This window comes from Lithobates pipiens, unplaced genomic scaffold (assembly GCF_037356315.1).
Source record: "Lithobates pipiens isolate NorthernLeopardFrog02 unplaced genomic scaffold, aLitPip1_a1.2 Scaffold_19, whole genome shotgun sequence".
In the NCBI taxonomy this organism is placed as follows: Eukaryota; Metazoa; Chordata; class Amphibia; order Anura; family Ranidae; genus Lithobates; species Lithobates pipiens.
The window spans coordinates 469,867,038-469,885,882 of NW_027507764.1; positions in this window are offsets into that span (position 1 = coordinate 469,867,038).

Genomic DNA, 18,845 nt, shown 5'->3' on the forward strand with positions numbered 1-18,845 from the left:
GGAAGTACCAAACCATTACTAAGCTAAGCAGGGCAATAACTCCTCTGCAGGATGTGGAAACCTTGCAAAAAGATCTGAACAAATTAATGGGGTGGGCAAATACATGGCAAATGAGGTTCAGTGTATAAAAAAAAAATACATTTGGGTGGCAGAAATATGGATATAAATGCAATCTTTACACTGGGGGCAGAACCTCTGGGGGAATCTAGGATGGAAAAGGACCTGGGGGTCCAGGTAGATGATAGGCTCAGCAATGGCATGCAAGGCCAAGCTACTGCTAACAAAGCAAACATAATATTGTCATGCATTAAAAAGGGGATCAGCTCCAGAGATAAAACGATAATTCTCATGCTTTACAAGACTCTGGCCGCACCTAGAGTATGCTGTCCATTTCTGGGCACCAGTCCTCAGGAAGAATGTACTGGAAATGAAGCGAGTACAAAGAGGGGCAACAAAGCTAATAAAGGGTCTGGAGGATATTAGTTATGAGGAAAGGTTGCAAGCACTGAACTTATTCTCTCTGGAGAAAAGACACTTGAGAGGGGATATGATTTCAATATACAAATACCTTACTGGTGACCCCACAATAGGGATAAAAAAATTTCGTAGAAGGGATTTTAACATGACTCATGGCCACTCATTAATATTAGAAGAAAAGAGGCTTAACCTTAAACTACGTAGAAGGTTCTTTACTGTAGGAACGACAAGGATGTGGAATTCCCTTCCACAGGCAGTGGTCTCAGCGGGGGGCATTGATAGTTTCAAGAAACTATTATATAAGCACCTGAACGACTGCAACATACAGGGATATACAATGTAATACTGACATATAATCACACACATAGGTTGGACTTGATGGACTTGTGTCTTTTTTCAATCTCACCAACTATGTTATTATGTAACTATGGGAGGTGCAGGTTCAAAAGTAACTTCAGGAATTAAAGTTACTATTTGAATATTAAAGTTAGGTAGGTTAAATTGAACACTTTAAATCCAACCTAATGTGTCAGTAAATACCGCATACTAGCACATTATAACATACTTACCTTTGAAATTAAACCTTCCAGCAGCTGTCACTGCTGCCTGGGCTTCCATGTTCACCTGATCTTCCTTCTGGGTTTGTAGGCTCCAGCCATTTGAAAGGCCGGGGCTGCAATGACATCACTTCCACACATGTGCACAGGACCCACAGCCGTGGCACAGCACTCTGCATTCTACAGCATACTGTGTGCCCTCAATGCAGAACATCACTGTGCATGCACGGGTGACATCATCAGCTATTGCCAATGGGAATATCTCCTAAATGGTGCACATTTAGGAGCTATTTGTTGTGCCTAAGGTTAAGCCTGATTGTAAGCTTACCTGTAGGTACAAGTTGAGATAGCCAGTTTACTACCACTTTAAGCCAAATTTATTTTCTTTTTGGTAAAATAGGGAGGGGTTAGAACATCTGTCAGGTTTTATTGCCTCTAGCAAAGGTTTTACTGTTGTCAACCAAAATTAAAAATAAAAACATCTTCCTAACTGCACTAAACCAAACATTGGTAATGCACTGTCAAATTAGATTCTATTACTGAATAATGCCAAATATTTTAGTAGTTTCATTTTTTATTTAACTCCCATGGTAAGAGAGCGTCTTTGGTGAATGTCTGTTTAATTTTTGTATTCTACAGCTGCAAAAGGAAGTGACATCATAATTGTTCTTAGGCGGATGATCTCCAATTACATTACTCAGATATTAGTTTGTCTCGTCTGATCTAATTTCTTGTGAAAATCAGTTTTCAATACAACTACTCTGTCATCATCTTGAAAAATGTACTAAATTTTATTTTTATATATTGTTATTTGTAGCAGGAAATGTATGTTGACATTTAAAAAACATCTTTAATGCTCAATGTTTGTTATCTAGAGGTGTTGCTTTCCCAGAAAGCCTTTTTTTCCCCCATCTGATGCATGTTTTGGCTAACACAATTACAATATACTCCTCTAATCCCTTGTATAGAACAGAATTTTTCCCATCATCTCCGAGAACAGCTGCAGTCACAACAAGTAGATCAGCACTCCCACCTGTGTTTCTGGAAAGATGAGCCAATGCCTTGCACAACAGCGTTCCGTTCTCCAGCTCTTATCAGCTCTTTACATTTGTCTGCAATGTTACAGAAACTATTGCAACTTTGTGAGTAAAACACATATTCATACAGTTCCTGTTACTATTGCTACAAAATGCGGTTTATGAATATTAGTATACACAGACATGATTAATAGTTAATCTGCATTACAGAGAATAATATGCAGACATATTTATATCTGTTTCCAGAACTTTATTATTTTCTCCTATGTAAAAAACATAACATAGTGCTTCAATACACAGTTCTCCACATTAGATCGAAAGGGGTAGGGTTACTGCTTAAGGTCCTTCCCTATACCAGGCACATCTGTAAAAGACTAACCTCTGCTTTTCAGCCGAGCTATTATTGTCAACCAGTGAAGAACACTTTGAATACAAACTGCATATCAGGAAAATTGCAAAGTTTTCTGTATTTCTGAATATATGCATGCGGATTTATCTAATGTGTGAAAATTATATAATTCATGAATAACAACCGTCCAACCTACCTATAGATAACTACTTTTTTTTAACTGCATTCTCATTGAAATGAATACATACTGAGAGTGAAAGAATCAAAGACAAGTAAGGAGAATCAGCGGAAAGGGGTAACTTTTAAAGTATAACTGTACCACAAGTAAAACTATCCTTTCACCAAATTGTTTAATAGATTGGTGTTATAATTATCTTCCTAAAAGTTGTATAGCCTAATAACAAGACTCCTTAGCAATTCTACTCCCCGTTCTTCAATGGCTGCCAAGCTGTGTCCTTTCTGATGTGTAGCGTCCCCGTTAGTACTACATACTTTTCACATAAAGCTTCTCTCTTTAACCCATGGCTTTGGACATGTTACCAGTGATTGGGAACCCGCATACCCTCCTCGAACCCTCTGGAATCATAGACAAAGTTTTTTCTTATATACTTCACAGTCAATAAAGACTGAAAACTTCAATACTCAGGTCACCACAGATCTCAACAATAAAATAAAACACCCTCACTAGATGTCTGGAAAGCCCCATGGATTTTACTCTACCTTTTCAGAGTGGCCAAACATTCTCTCCTCTTGGAGATCGTTTTGAGTCATGGAAATAAAGAGCCGATTGGACATACCTTTTCTATGTCCTATTCTTATTAAGTCTCTGGTCCATAGAACTACATCCCACCATACATCTGAGAATGGGAAGCAGACCTAGGTAATTTTTTCTAAAGAGCAAAGATATTACGGTATATAATCTACTTCATCCTAACAACATCTACAGTATGTAAAATTCAAGAATCTGGATACAAACTCAGATGATACAAAGTTCTTCACCCCTTTTCTAAAGATGCAGTTATGCACCTGGAATGCTCCTTCATACCCTTTTGTAGATTAAAAGCTCTGTTTGCCAAACTTACAGAAATGAACCTGGGAGACAAACCAGCAGCATGTCTAATCCGTGCAAAACGCATTACTAAAAAGAATACTACTTATCCAGCGTACAAATAAAGCCAAAGGCTACCTTCCCCTATATTGAAAAATTACAATGCCTATACCAATATTTCTTGGATGCTCCATAGTAACTGAGACTCAGCAGATGAAGGACTTAACCTCTTCTCTTTACCACTGTAAAAAGATTTTCAAGAAAACCTAGTTATATTGAATTTACTTATTCAGTAAATTATCATACTATACCGGCACAATATATTTCCTCATAACCCTAACTAACTTCTAAAACAGTATGCTGCCTTTGCCATCTAACTAAACAACCTTGTTGTAAACCATAGATGTACTACGCTTTACTAGCTCTTTGCAGGCACTTCGGCAGTGCTGGGCATTAATTTCAATGACGGGGCAGTTTAAAAGCGCTAAATACAGTGTTCCCGAAATGCCTGAAAGGTGCTGCTTGCAGAACTGTGAAAGCACTTGGGCGGTGAGACAGTTTTCAGGGGCTTTAAAGGCGCTATTTTTAGCGCTAAATCATCTAAAAAACAACTCAGTGTGAAAGTAGCCTTACAGAGACTCTAAAGCAAGAAAATGCCATGCTGTTTCTGCCAGCAAGTTCCATTCCCCCTGCTGCCAGAAATCAAAGCAAAATGTGTGTTTTCATTTGTTTATTTTCTGTCAGACAGAAAATGTGTACAGTCAGTTGTTAGTAGTAAGATTGTGTGCCTGTGCTCTCTCTATTTTGCAGGTGTCGTTGTGAGCGGTCGCTCACCCTGCCATCGTTGGACAACATTTTTCAATGGGCAGAGGGCTTCCTTTGGTGGGCCTTGGTGTAAACTTTTGTGATATTGTCTGTGTTAGCTGCAGGGACCTTTTGCCAGGATGTATATAATGTGGTATTAAGAAAAGGAAGGAGCCGGTAAATTACATATTTACCGGCTCCCTCCTCCATTCTCCACCCTGACAGATCCAGGATGGGAGGGGGGGGGGGACCGGTGGAGGACAGAAGGGAACCATAGGAGCACGGAGGACATGGCTGGGGACCAGAGGACATGGCAGGGGACCGGAAGAGGACAGAGGACATGGCGGGGAGACTGAAAGACATAGTGCGGGACTGGAGGAGCATGGAGGACATGGTGGGGGATAGGAGGAGCAGGGAGGACATGGCAGGGGACCAGAGGAGCAGGGAAGACATGGCAGGGGACTGGAGGAGCAGGGAGGTCATGGCGGGAGCCTGGAGGAGGACCAGAGGAGCATGGAGTACAAGGCAGGGACTGGAGGACATGGCGGGGGACTTGTGGAGACAGAGGACATGGCAGGGGGACTGGAAGACATGGCAGGGGACCAGAGGAGCACGGAGGACATGGTGGGGAGACTGGAGGAGCAGGGAGGACATGTCAGGGGACTGGAGGAGCAAGGAGGACATGTCAGGGGACTGGAGGAGCAAGGATGTCATGGCAAGGGACTGGAGGAGGACCAGAGGAGCATGGAGGAGGACACAGGGGACAGTCAGGAATGATCGGTATAACGGTGGGGGGAGTTACAATCACCAATCTCCCTGTATAGATTTCAATAAAGCAGCTGAAAGCCATGGGAGGGAAAAATGGCTGTCATACAGGGAGATCAGTGATTGTAACACTGCCGCACCGATCACCCCTGACTGCCCAGGAATCGGGTGAAGCATTGGTGCAATTGCACGAGTACAAGTACTCGCGCAAATGTTCGGTAACAGCACCGATACCAATACTAGTATCGGTATCGGTGCAACCCTAATACAAATGTTATAAATTGAGTTGCAGTTCAGTTAGTAAAATAAGTATTTAATCCCCAAAACATGACTTAGTACCTGGTGGAGAAACTCTTGTTGGTAAGCACAGAGGTAAGATGTTTCTTGCAGTTAATGACCAGGTTTGCAAACATCTCAAGAGGGATTTTGGTCCACTCTTTTTACAGATCTTCTCTTTAAGGTTTCTTGGCTGTCACTTGGCAACTCGAAGTTTCAGCTCCCTCCATATATTTTTTTTTATATTAGAATTAAGATCTGGAGACTATCCTGCAAGACCTAAATGTGCTTCTTCTTGAGCCTCTCCTTTGTTGCCTTGGTGGTATGTTTTGGGTCATTACAAATTTCTTTACAGCTCCAGGCAGCAAGCTTGTAGATTACACCTTCTTTGCATGCAAGATGGAGGGTGCTGGCTCTGCAGACATAGACTAGGGGAAACAGGAGAAGCTGCACGGCTACACTCCCATGCATACACCTTTATTAAAATGAATTAAAAGCCATACAGTCACAGAGGTACAGTGACACTGATGCATTTCACATCCTTATTTGTTGCTTAGTCATAGCTAAAAGATCACATACACCGATGCTACTATATATACATATAGGAATCTGACTAGATGATCAATCATGAATTAATTGATTAATTGAGACCACCTACATGCAATCAGGAGTGATCCGTGGGATATGCCTATATATCAAGAATAATGTACAATGTACAAGTGAATCTGAGAGATGACATCACTAAGGGAGCTAGGGAGCTCTACCTTACGGGTAGAGCTCCAAAGGGATGAAGCTAAGAGCAAAATAATACTGGGAGTATAATATAGGCCCCCTAACCTGAGGGAGGAGGGGGAGACGGATCTCCTATCACAATTTGGATTAGCAACAAGGATGGGAAGTGTTATCATAATGGGGGATTTTAATTATCCAGACATAGACTGGGCGGATGGAACCACACATTCGTTTAAGGCTTGCCAGTTCCTAAATGTCTTGCAGGACAATTTCATGGTTCAGATGGTAGATGCACCAACTAGAAATAAAGCATTAATGGATCCACTGATTACCAAAAATACAGACCTGATCACGGATGTGGAAATACGTTGCAATTTAGGAAACAGTGATCACAGGTCAATTGGCTTCAGTATAAATCACACAAATAGGAAACATAAGGGGAATACAAAGGCACTGAATTTCAAGTCAACTTCCATAAACTACGAACCTTGCTAGAAGGCATAAATTGAGATAAAATCTTAGGAACAAAGAGGAGAGACGGGTTTGCTTTAAGTGCATATTAAATAAGGGCATTAGCCAATGCATCCCATTGGGTAATACATTTAAAAGAGCAAACAAATGTCCTGGATGGCTTAACTCCAATGTAAAAATGCATATATAAAAGGAAAGGAGAAGGCCTTAAAAAAAAACAAGGTTGAGGTATCATCATCATCATCATTTAGACATTTATAAAGAATGCAACAAGAAATGTAAGGGTGCCATTAGGGCGGCTAAGATAGAAAACGATACACCCAACGTGGAGGAAAGCAAAAAAAATCCCAAGAAAATCTTTAAGTATGTAAACAATAAAAAAGGGAGGACAGACCATATTGGCCCCATAAAGAATGTGGAAGGACACCTGGTTACAAAGGATTGGGAGATGGCAAAGGTATTGAATTTATTCTTCTCCTTAGTCTTCAAGTGGGAATCGGGGAGCTTCAGTTACCAAAACTGCAGTGTTTATCCTCATGACACATCACAGGAAGAACCTTCATGGTTAACAGAGGGCAGAATTAAAATTAGACTTGGGAAACTTAACATTAATAAATCACCGGGACCAGATGGCTTACACCCGAGGGTGCTAAGGGAACTCAGTCAAGTAATTGCCAGACCATTGTTCCTAATTTTTACTGACAGTCTACTGACTGGAAGCCAGCTGATTGGAGAAAAGCCAATGTAGCACCAATATTTAAAAAGGGCCCAAAATACATCCCTGCGAATTACAGACCAGTTAGCCTAATATCAATAGCATGCAAGCTCTTGGAGGGGATAATAAGGGACTATATACAATATTTTAGTAATGAGAACAGTATCATTAGCAGTAATCAGCATGTATTTCTGAAGAATCATTCTTGCCAAACCAATATATTAACCTTCCATGAGGAGGTGATTTGCCATCTAGATAAAGCAAGGACCATAGACATGGTGTATCTGGATTTTGCAAAAGCATTTGACACAGTTCCCCATAAACATTTATTGTACAAAATAAGGTCCGTTGGCATGGACCATAGGGTGAGTACATGGATTGAAAACTGGCTACAAGGGCGAGTTCAGAGGGTGCCGATAAATAGGCAGTACTTGGAATGGTCAGGGGAGGGGTCCCCCAAGGTTCTGTGCTTGGACCAATCCTATTTAATTTGTTCATAAACGACATGGAGGATGGGGTAAACAGTTCAATCTCTGTATTTGCGGACGATACTAAGCTAAGTAGGGCAATAACTTCTCAGCAGGATGGAGAAACCTTGCAAAAAGATCAGAACAAATTAATGGGATGGGCAACTACATGGCAAATGAGGTTTAATGTAGAAAAATGTAAAATAATTTGGGTGGCAAAAATATGAATGCAATCTATACACTGGAGGAAGAACCTCTGGGGGAATCTAGGATGGAAAAGGACCTGGGGGTCCTAGTCGATGATAGGCTCAGCAATGGCATGCAATGCCAAGCTGCTGCTAACAAAGCAAACAGAATGTTGGCATGCATTAAAAAGGGGATCAACTCCAGAGATAAAATTATAATTCTCCTGATCTACAAGACTCTGGTCCAGCCGCATCTAGAATATGCTGTCCAGCTCTGGACACCAGTCCTCAGGAAGGATGTACTGGAAATGGAGCGAGTACAAAGAAAGGCAACAAAGCTAATAAAGGGTCTGGAGGATGTTAGTTATGAGGAAAGGTTGAGAGCACTGAACTTATTCTCTCTGGAGAAGAGACACTTGAGAGGGGATATGATTTAAATTTACAAATACCATACTGATGACCCCACAATGGGGATACAACTTTTTCACGGAAGGAAGTTTAACAAGACATGTGGCCACTCATTAAAATTAGAAGAAAAGAGGTTTACCCTTAAACTATATAGAGGGTTCTTTACTGTAAGAGCGGCAAGGATGTGAAATTCCCTTCCACAGGTGGTGGCATCAGTGGGAAGCATCGATAGTTAAAAAAAAAACGATTAGATAAGCACCTGAACGTCCACAACATAAGAGAGATATACAATGTAATACTGACATAGGTTGGACTTGATGAACTTGTGCCTTTTTTCAAATTCACCTACTATGTAACTTGGAAAAGGAAGGTAACACAAGCAAAAAGGACACTTTCACTTGTGTCTCCCTCCTGTATCTCCATCAAGCTGTCCCCAAACTGACTGCACAAAGCGCAAAAATACAAATCTTATATCAGAGTAAAATATCATAACTACTAATGAAAGCCCATGCACATGTGTCCAAAAGAAACATGTATAGGACAAAAAACAAGTATCTACAAAAATATGTAATAATATATAATAAATACAATAAAATATATATATGTATGTTCTATATGTTGCAGTTTCCCAGGGACAGAAACCCACTAAAATTTGGGACAGCCCTTGAAATTCCCTGGGAATTCCCGCAACAGGAAAACGGAGCCCCACGAGGATATATTTAAATATTCAGAAGGCTACTGTTCCTGTACCTCTGTGACTGTATGGATTTTAATTCATTCCAATAAAGGTTAATATTTAATCATTTTAATTCATTCCAATAAAGGTGTATGCATCGGAGTGAGGCTGTAGAGCTTCTCTTGTTTCCTCTAGTCTATGTTTTGGGTCATTGTCATGCTAAAAGACCCATCCATGACCCATCTTCAGTGTCCTGGCTAAGGGAAGAAGGTTCTCATCCCAGAATCCAGGGTTGCCAGGAAGAGGCTCATGTCCTTATCAACATGGGGACAGGGTGCTTTGGGGTGGGGGGGCCGCAGAGCCCCCCCTTCCCCAAAGCATCCACCCCCATGTTGAGGACACAAGGCCTGGTACGGTTCGGGGGGGGGGGGCGCTTGCTCGTCCCCACCCCCTTTCCTGACTGGCTGGCCTGCATGCTCGTATAATCGAATCTGGTATGGACTTTGGAGGGACCACCGCGCCATTTTTCCAGCGTAGGGGTTACCGTTAAAACCCATACCAGACCAGGTATGTCTGACGACAGGGCTCGCAAGGTGTCAATCTCGCCGATGAAAGCAGCGACATTGACTTCCTTCTTTAGTCCCGTCATGCCTGAAGTCACGTTCAAAATGAACGGACTTTAGTCCACGTGTGAGCAAGTCCGTCAATTTGGAAAGTCTGGCGGAGCTCCGGCAAAAGTCCGGCGGATTGTCTGCCGGACCTAGTCCGCGGGAAAAGTCAGTTCGTGTGTGGTCGTGTGTGTGCGCAAGTCTGCTCGTTCGGAATGTCCGGCGGACCTCCGCTGCAAAGTCTGGTGGATTGTCCGCTGGACAAAGTCCGCCAGATAGTCCGATCGTGTGTACGGGGCATTAGAGTCTGCAAAAGACTTGAGACTGGGGCAGAGGTTCACCTTCCAGCAGGACAACGACCCTAAATATACAACCAGAGCTACAATGGAATGGTTTAGATCAAAGAATATTCATGTGTTAGAATGTCCCAGTCACAGTCCAGACCTAAATCCAATTGAAAATCTGTGGCAAGACATTAAAATTGCTGTTCAAAGATGCTCTCCATCCAATCTGACAGAGCTTGAGCTGTTTTGCAAAGAAGAATGGCAAATATGTCACTCTCTAGGTGTGCAAAGCTGGTAGAGACATATCCAAAAAGACTTGCAGCTGTAATGGCAGCAAAAGGTGGTTCTACAAAGTTTTGAGTCAGGGGGGCCGAATACAAAATCACCACACACTTTTCACATATTTATTTGTAAATAAATTTGAAAACCATCTATCATTTTCCTTCCACTTCACTATTATGTGCCACTTTGGGTTGGTCTATCACATAAAATCCCAATAAAATACATATATGTTTTTGGTTGTAACATTTCAAGGGGTATAAATACTTTTTCAATGCACTGTATACAGTTAGATCCTCAAGATTTCTTACTGATCAAGTGGACATCCCATAATAACACTTCCCCATCCAAATTTAATTCCTCTAAATAAAAAAAACAAAAAAACAAAAACGGCAAGGACTGCTTCTTGTCTCAGGAGTGATTGGAAAATGCATGTACCTGGCTGTGCTGGGTAGGAGATAACCAACATTCACCAGAGACACCTGCTGGGGTAGTGCTACATATATACACATATATATATATATATATATATATATATATATATATATATATATATATATATATATATATATATATATATATATATATATATATATATATATATATATATATATATATATATATATATATATATATATATATACACACACACACACACACACACATTTATTTTGCCTGTTTGCCTTGGACCAGAGGCGTAGCTTGAAGCTTGTGGGCCCCCGATGCAAAAGTTGACCTGCCCCCCCCCCACAACTTCAAGAATGTGTGCAGATACATTCACCGCCAGCCAAGATACTCAAAGTGGCTTAAGATTTTTGAGTTCCCAGAGTTCCGCTTTACATCAGAGGACAGGGATTACCGCTGGAGAAGCAGAGGACAGGGACCCCTGGCAGGTCACTTGGCAGAGCTCCTTTCTCATACCAGCACTGTATACAACTCCCCCACCCCCCACACTACACTGGGCTGAAATCACATTCCTTTACACACAGTCTGTCAGTCTTCACCGGGTGTATCTGGCTTTTATTTTGCTCTTCTGACACATGAAATTCTCTGATCGGAACGGCAGTGTAGTTGCAGTAGACAGATACACCCTGTGCAGATCATGGCTAACTGGCTGTGTTGTAAAGGAATGTGATTTCAGCCCTGCGGAGGAGGAACAGTATAAGGTGCTGTCATGGGAAAGGAGCTCAGCAGCTAGGCATATCATGCAGGGTGGAGTGGGTGATCAGGGGGCTTTGGGGGGGTAACTTAGATCTGGGAGGGCAAAGCCATATAACACAAAATCTGGAGCCTGCAGCCCTTCAGGAACTCCCCCCAAGGAGGTGTTAAGGAATTTGTTTTAGCAATTTCTGAAGGTTTCTCTGTCAGTGTTGGGAAAGACACCTCCCGGAGGTGTGTGTCTTTTCCCCAGTTGTCAGGGAAGTAGGGTAAGTAGACATCCCTGGGTGGGGGGGGGGGGAGTACAGAGAATCCCAGCTGGTGACTAGGAGACACTGAGCAGTGTCATACCTCACCAGTGACATTGGTCCCATTGTGGCTATAGGACGGCACTCTCTTCCTCTTGCCTCGCTGAGCTTGGTTACCATTCCATGTTGCCAGCACACAGCACAGACACTTCCCTATCCTGGGCTGTTCTCATCTCGTGCTCCTGTCCATTCAGGAAATGGCTCACAGCTTCTCCCTAACCAGTGGGAACAGAGGGGTGTGGACTGTTGAAGGCAAAGTAGAAGCCCAGTACTGGAGAGTGGCTGTGGGGCCCTAGGGCAGACCCAAACTGAATTTTGTGGAGGCTATGATAATATGACAGGGAGGCTGCAAGGGGCCCCATGGAGCTAGGGGTGGGGTTGCAATTGTGACCCCTGCAACCCCTTATGCTACGCCCATGCCTTGGATAATATGACTGTCTGTGTTGGTTGTGCGCACCCATGAACAATAATGAATAAAAAAAAATGACTGAGTCTCCTGATTTAATCATCAATAAGGATAAATAAATATTCCACTGGAAGATATGGAGAACTCACAAGTCAGCCGTGTAAGTAGCCGAGTAAAATTACTTTAGTAATAGCCACTTTACTTAATTTATCAAATTCTGCTAGGATGTGACCGCAAAGGAGGTTCTAGTTATTACCATAACACCACTCCTGTTACCAGGTTTTGCTCATTGTATTTTATAATAGTTAGTGAAATAGATATGTATCTTTGCTACAAAGATGGTCTGCTAGCAAATTATAGATGCATAACATAATAGTTACTATGTCTGCTTGCCATTATATATGGTAACACCTGGCTGTATCTATTTTATATAACAAATAAACTATTTGCTGTTTACAACATCATCATAAATGATGCTGCTATGATATAAGCACCAACAGAACTGAGCTGAAAGAAAACCATAATTATAATTGAAAGGACAGTTTTTAATAGCGGATATTTGATAATGAGTCCTAAAACAGAAGAAGAGCAGAAAAAGATCAACTGGTCTGTTGAGACTGCCCTTTTCATTTTTTTTTCTTAAAGGGGTTGTAAAGGCAGAAGGTTTTTTATCTTAATGCATTCTATGCATTAAGACAAAAAGCCTTTTGTGTGCAGCAGTCCCCCTCAGCCCCCTAAGACTTACCTAAGGTCCCTCTCTGTCTAGCGATGTCCACACGTGTCTCAGCTGTCTGAGATTCTCCCTCCCTGATTGGCGGAGACACAGCAGTGGCTCCATTGGCTGCTGCTGCAATCAATCAAAGTCAGCTAGCCGATCAGTAGAGAGAGAGGGGGTGGGGCTGGGTCGGGGGTCTGTGTCTGAATGGATCCCAGGATCTGTGACTTGACTCAGGTGCCCCCATAGCAAGCTGCTTGCTGTGGGGGCACTGAACAGGAGGGAAGGGCCAAGATCACACAAGAGGGACCTGAGAAGAGGAGAATCCGGGCTGCTCTGTGCAAATCCACTGCAACAGAGCAGGTAAGTATAACACATTTTTTATTTTTATAGGAAAAAAAAATAGACTTTACAATTACTTTAAGCATGTTTAACCACTTGCCGACCGCCGGCCATCAAATGACGGCCAGGTGGCGCACCTATTGTGGCGGGAGGGCATCATATGACGTCCTCCCATTTAAACAGGGAATGCGCGCGATTGTGCATGTGCATCCCTGTTCCTTTGGTAGTGGCGTGTCACGGAGACACCGCTCGCCACCGAGGGGGGTGAACAGCCATTGGGTATGGCTGTTTACTACGTGATCGGCCGTGATGTAGTCACGGCCGATCACAGATGGCCCCACCCCCACTGTGCACGGCATGTGCGCGCGATCGTGAGCGCGCTGCGCATGCACGTCGGTGGTGACATGTTCCCGGGAACACTGCTAGTCACCGACGCTGGTAAACAGCCATTGGCCGGCTGTTTACCCACGTGAAACGATCACAGCCGATCACTAAATGTAAACAAACGATCGTGTGTGAGGAGGAGATTGTGGTAACATCTCATTACTGCTTACAGTGTACACACCAATCACACTGATTGCCCCCCCCCCCAATAAAGAGGACCTGTCACCACCCCTCATAGTACCTGTCACTCACAGTCCCTCAGAGTACCTGTCACAGTCCATCAGAGTACCCGAGTACCTGTCACAGTCCATCAGAGTACCTGTCACAGTCCATCAGCATACCTGAGTACCTGTCACAGTCCATCAGCATACCCGAGTACCTGTCACAGCCCATCAGAGTAACCGAGTACCTGTCACAGCCCATCAGAGTAACCGAGTACCTCTCACAGCCCATCAGAGTAACCGAGTACCTGCCACAGCCCATCAGAGTACCCGAGTACCTGCCACAGCCCATCAGAGTACCCGAGTACCTGTCACGGCCCATCAAAGTACCTGAGTACCTGTCACAGCCCATCAGAGCACCCGAGTACCTGTCACAGTCCATATGAGTACCTGAGTGCCTATCACCGCCCTTCAGAGTACCCAAATACTAGTCACCAGGCCATCAGAGAACCTGTCACCAGGCCATCAGAGTACCCGAGTACCTGTCACCAGGCCATCAGAGTACCCGAGTACCTGTCACCAGGCCATCAGAGTACTCAAGTACTTGTCACCAGGCCATCAGAGTACTCAAGTACCTGTCACCAGCCCATCAGAGTACCAGAGTACCTATCTGCAGCCCATGCCTCATAGAATATATGTTGGGGTGTTTGCTTTCCAAAATGGGGTCATTTTGGGGGTAATTCCATTGTCCTGGTGCTCCAGGACCTTCAAAAGTGTGATAGGTAGGAATGAAATGAGGTGTCATTTATGCTCCTAGAAGGCCTGAAGGTACTACTTCAATGTTTGGCCTCTCTATGTGATCAGGCTGTGTAAAAGTCCTACACATGTGGTATCGCCATACTCGAGAAGAGTAGCAGAATGTGTATTGGGGTGTAATTTTTGCTATATACATGATATGTGTTAGAAATATCTTATAAATTGACAACTTTGTGTAAAGAAAAATGCGTTTTCATTTTTTTCCACATATTCCAAAAACTTCTGGAAAAAAATGAACCGTTCAAAAGACTCATTATGCCTCACAGATTATACGTTGGGGTGTTTGCTTTGCAAAATTGGGTCATTTTATGGGCAATTCCATGGTCCTGGTTTTCCAGGGCCTTCAAAAGTGTAATAGGTGGCTGTGAAATGAGATGTGTCATTTTTGCTCGTGGAACGCCTGAAGGTACTACTTCAATGTTGGTGCTCTGTATGTGGCCAAGCTGTGTAAAAGTCTCACACATGTGGTATCGACATACTCTGGAACAGTAGCAGAATGTATTTTGGGGTGTAATTTGTTGTATGCATATGCTGTGTGTGAGAAATAACCTGATAATATGACAATTTTGTAAAAAAAAAAAAAAAAAAATCTTCATTTTGCAAAGAATTGTGGGAAAAAATTACAACTTAAAAAAAACTCACCATGCTACTTACTTAATGCCTTGGAATGTCTACTTTCTAAAAAGGGGTCATTTGGGGGGTACTTTTACTTTCCTGACTTGTTAGTGTCTCAAGAAATGAGATACACCCCATGTACTGAAGGCCTGATCAGATGTGATCAATTTTCAGTGATTGGCACCATAGTAACCCAATGTGGGTTATTTTTACCAAAGATATGCAGCAGTATAAATTTTGGCCAAAATTTATGAAGAAAAATTACTAATTAGCAAAATTGTATGACAGAAACAAAGAAAAGGGTTTTTTTTTTTTCACAAAATTTACGTTTTTTTTGTTTATAGCACAAAAAATAAAAAACCCACTAGTGATTAAATACCACCAGAAGAAAGCCATATTTCTGTGGAAAAAAGAACGCAAGTTTCATATGGGTATGGTTTTGCATGACTGAGTAATTGTCATTCAAACTGTGAGGCCGCGTACACACGCGGGGACTGTTCGCTCAACTTTGTCCGTCAAACAGTTTCAGCGGACAGTCCGCTCAAAATTAGCATGGACGGACTTGGCCACACACGACGAACGAACAGTCCGCTGAAACCGTGCGCGATGACGTGAACGGCACGTACGACGGGACTAGAAAACGACGTCCTATACACTGCAATGCAAACTTCGGCGTGTAAATCCTTTCTGAGCATGCGCGGAACTTAGTTTGACGAACAAGCCTACCGTGGGGAAACTTTGTTTCAGCGGACAGTTTTTCGGAATTTCCGAAAAACTTTGTTCGTCAGACTGTCCGCTGAAACTGTCCGCTGAAAGCCCACACACGAGCGGACTGTCTGCCGAAACACTGTTCAGCGGACAAAGTTGAGCGAACAGTCCCCGCGTGTGTACGCGGCCTGAGAGTGCTGAAAGCTGAAAATTGGTTTGGTCAGGAAGGGGGTGTAAGTGCACTGTATTGAGGTGGTTAAATTCACTAAGGCTTGGTTCACAATAATGTGATTTCAGATGCAACCTTGAGCTGAGTGATTTATTACCTCTGCTCGAACTGTGTTCCATGCATCAGCCATCAACTCTAAACTTGTACTTTCTAAAGTTAGTTTTGAACTTTCCTCTTTCTATCTTGAGGTTATGTCCCCGTGTTCATTATCTTAGCTTCATACTGCAAATACTGCCCTTCTGAACCATATTCACGTCCTTAAAGTATTTAAAGTTTTCAGTCATGCCCAGTGGCGGCTGGTGAGGTTTTAGGATGAGGGGGCACCAGACCCTGCCCTTCCTTTTTGACCCCTCCCACTTGGTGAAAATGGGTGTGGTTTCAAAAAAATAGTGGGCGTGGCTCTAAGGTGGTGTGGATAGTGTCTGAGATGAACGAGGGAGAGGGAGAGAGGGATGGAGGGACAGAAGGCCCAGATCCTACACAACAATATAAATATGTGTATTCTAGAAGGTTTAACAATCAGCAGATAAAGATATTCCAAATAACTGGTGTTAGCACTTCAATCATCCCCGCACCATGGTTGTTATGGTGTCAGGATGATTGAAGCGCACTATTTCTATTATAACATTGTAATATAAAATTAAATCATTCAACTCACCATAATGCAGAATCAGTGGGAGCCCTGAGCATGTCACTAGCCACGTCGCCTGCCACCAGATGCCATCAGGTGTCCCCAGCAAAGTCCGTCCTTACATCAGGTACCCCCAGCGGAGTCCCTCCTTACATGTAGCCTGTGTCCCACCAAATTGCAGCAGCCGGTGTCACCATAAATTGCAGCAGCCTGTGTCACCATCAATTGCAGCAGCATGTGTCACCACCAAATTGCAGCAGCATGTGTCACCACCAAATTGCAGCAGCATGTGTCACTATCAAATTGCAGCAGCACGTGTCACCCTCAAATTGCAGCAGCACGTGTCACTACCAAATTGCAGCAGCACGTGTCACCACCAAATTGCAGCAGCATGTGTCACCCTCAAATTGCAGCAGCATGTGTCACCCTCAAATTGCAGCAGCATGTGTCACCCTCAAATTGCAGCAGCACGTGACACCACCAAATTGCAGCAGCACGTGTCACCACCAAATTGCAGCAGCACGTGTCACCACCAAATTGCAGCAGCACGTGTCACCATCAATTGCAGCAGCATATGTCACCATCAATTGCAGCAGCATGTGTCCCACCAAGTTGCAGCAGCATGTGTCTCACTAATTGCAGCAGCATGTGTCCCACCAAATTGCAGCAGCATGTGTCACCATCAATTGCAGCAGCATGCGTCCCACCAAATTGCAGCAGCATGCGTCCCACCAAATTGCAGCAGCATGCATCCCACCAAGTTGCAGCAGCATGTGTCCCACCAAATTGCAGCAGCATCCGTCCCACCAAATTGTAGAGGCATGCATCCCATCAAGTTGCAGCAGCATGAGGCCCACCAAGTTGCAGCAACATGCATCCCACCAATTTGAAGCAGCATGTGTCACCACCAAGTTGCAGCAGCATGTGTCCCACCAAGTTGCAGTAGCATGTGTCACCACCAAGTTGCAGCAGCATGTGTCACCACCAAGTTGCAGCAGCATGTGTCACCACCAAGTTGCAGCAGCATGTGTCACCACCAAGTTGAGTTGCAGAAGCATGCGTCCCACCAAGTTGCAGCAGCATGCGTCCCACCAAGTTGCAGCAGCATGTGTCACCACCAAGTTGCAGCAGCATGTGTCACCACCAAGTTGCAGCAGCATGTGCCCCACCAAGTTGAGTTTCAGAAGCATGCGTCCCACCAAGTTGCAGCAGCATGTGTCCCACCAAATTGCAGCAGCACGTGACACCACCAAATTGCAGCAGCACGTGTCACCACCAAATTGCAGCAGCACGTGTCACCACCAAATTGCAGCAGCACGTGTCACCACCAAATTGCAGCAGCATGTGTCACCATCAATTGCAGCAGCATGTGTCACCATCAATTGCAGCAGCATGTGTCCCACCAAGTTGCAGCAGCATGTGTCCCACCAAGTTGCAGCAGCATGTGTCTCACTAATTGCAGCAGCATGTGTCCCACCAAATTGCAGCAGCATGTGTCACCATCAATTGCAGCAGCATGCGTCCCACCAAATTGCAGCAGCATGCGTCCCACCAAATTGCAGCAGCATGCATCCCACCAAGTTGCAGCAGCATGTGTCCCACCAAATTGCAGCAGCATCCGTCCCACCAAATTGTAGCGGCATGCATCCCATCAAGTTGCAGCAGCATGAGGCCCACCAAGTTGCAGCAACATGCATCCCACCAATTTGCAGCAGCATGTGTCACCACCAAGTTGCAGTAGCATGTGTCACCACCAAGTTGCAGCAGCATGTGTCACCACCAAGTTGCAGCAGCATGTGTCCCACCAAGTTGAGTTGCAGAAGCATGCGTCCCACCAAGTTGCAGCAGCATGCGTCACCACCAAGTTGCAGCAGCATGTGTCACCACCAAGTTGCAGCAGCATGTGTCACCACCAAGTTGCAGCAGCATGTGCCCCACCAAGTTGAGTTGCAGAAGCATGCGTCCCACCAAGTTGCAGCAGCATGTGTCCCACCAAGTTGCAGCAGCATGTGTCACCACCAAGTTGCAGCAGCATGTGTCACCACCAAGTTGCAGCAGCATGCGTCCCACCAAGTTGCAGCAGCATGTGTCACCACCAAGTTGCAGCAGCATGTGTCACCACCAAGTTGCAGCAGCATGTGTACCACCAAGTTGCAGCATCATGTGTCCTACCAAGTTGCAGCAGCATATGTCCCACCAAGTTGCAGCAGCATGTGTCCCACTAAGTTGCAGCA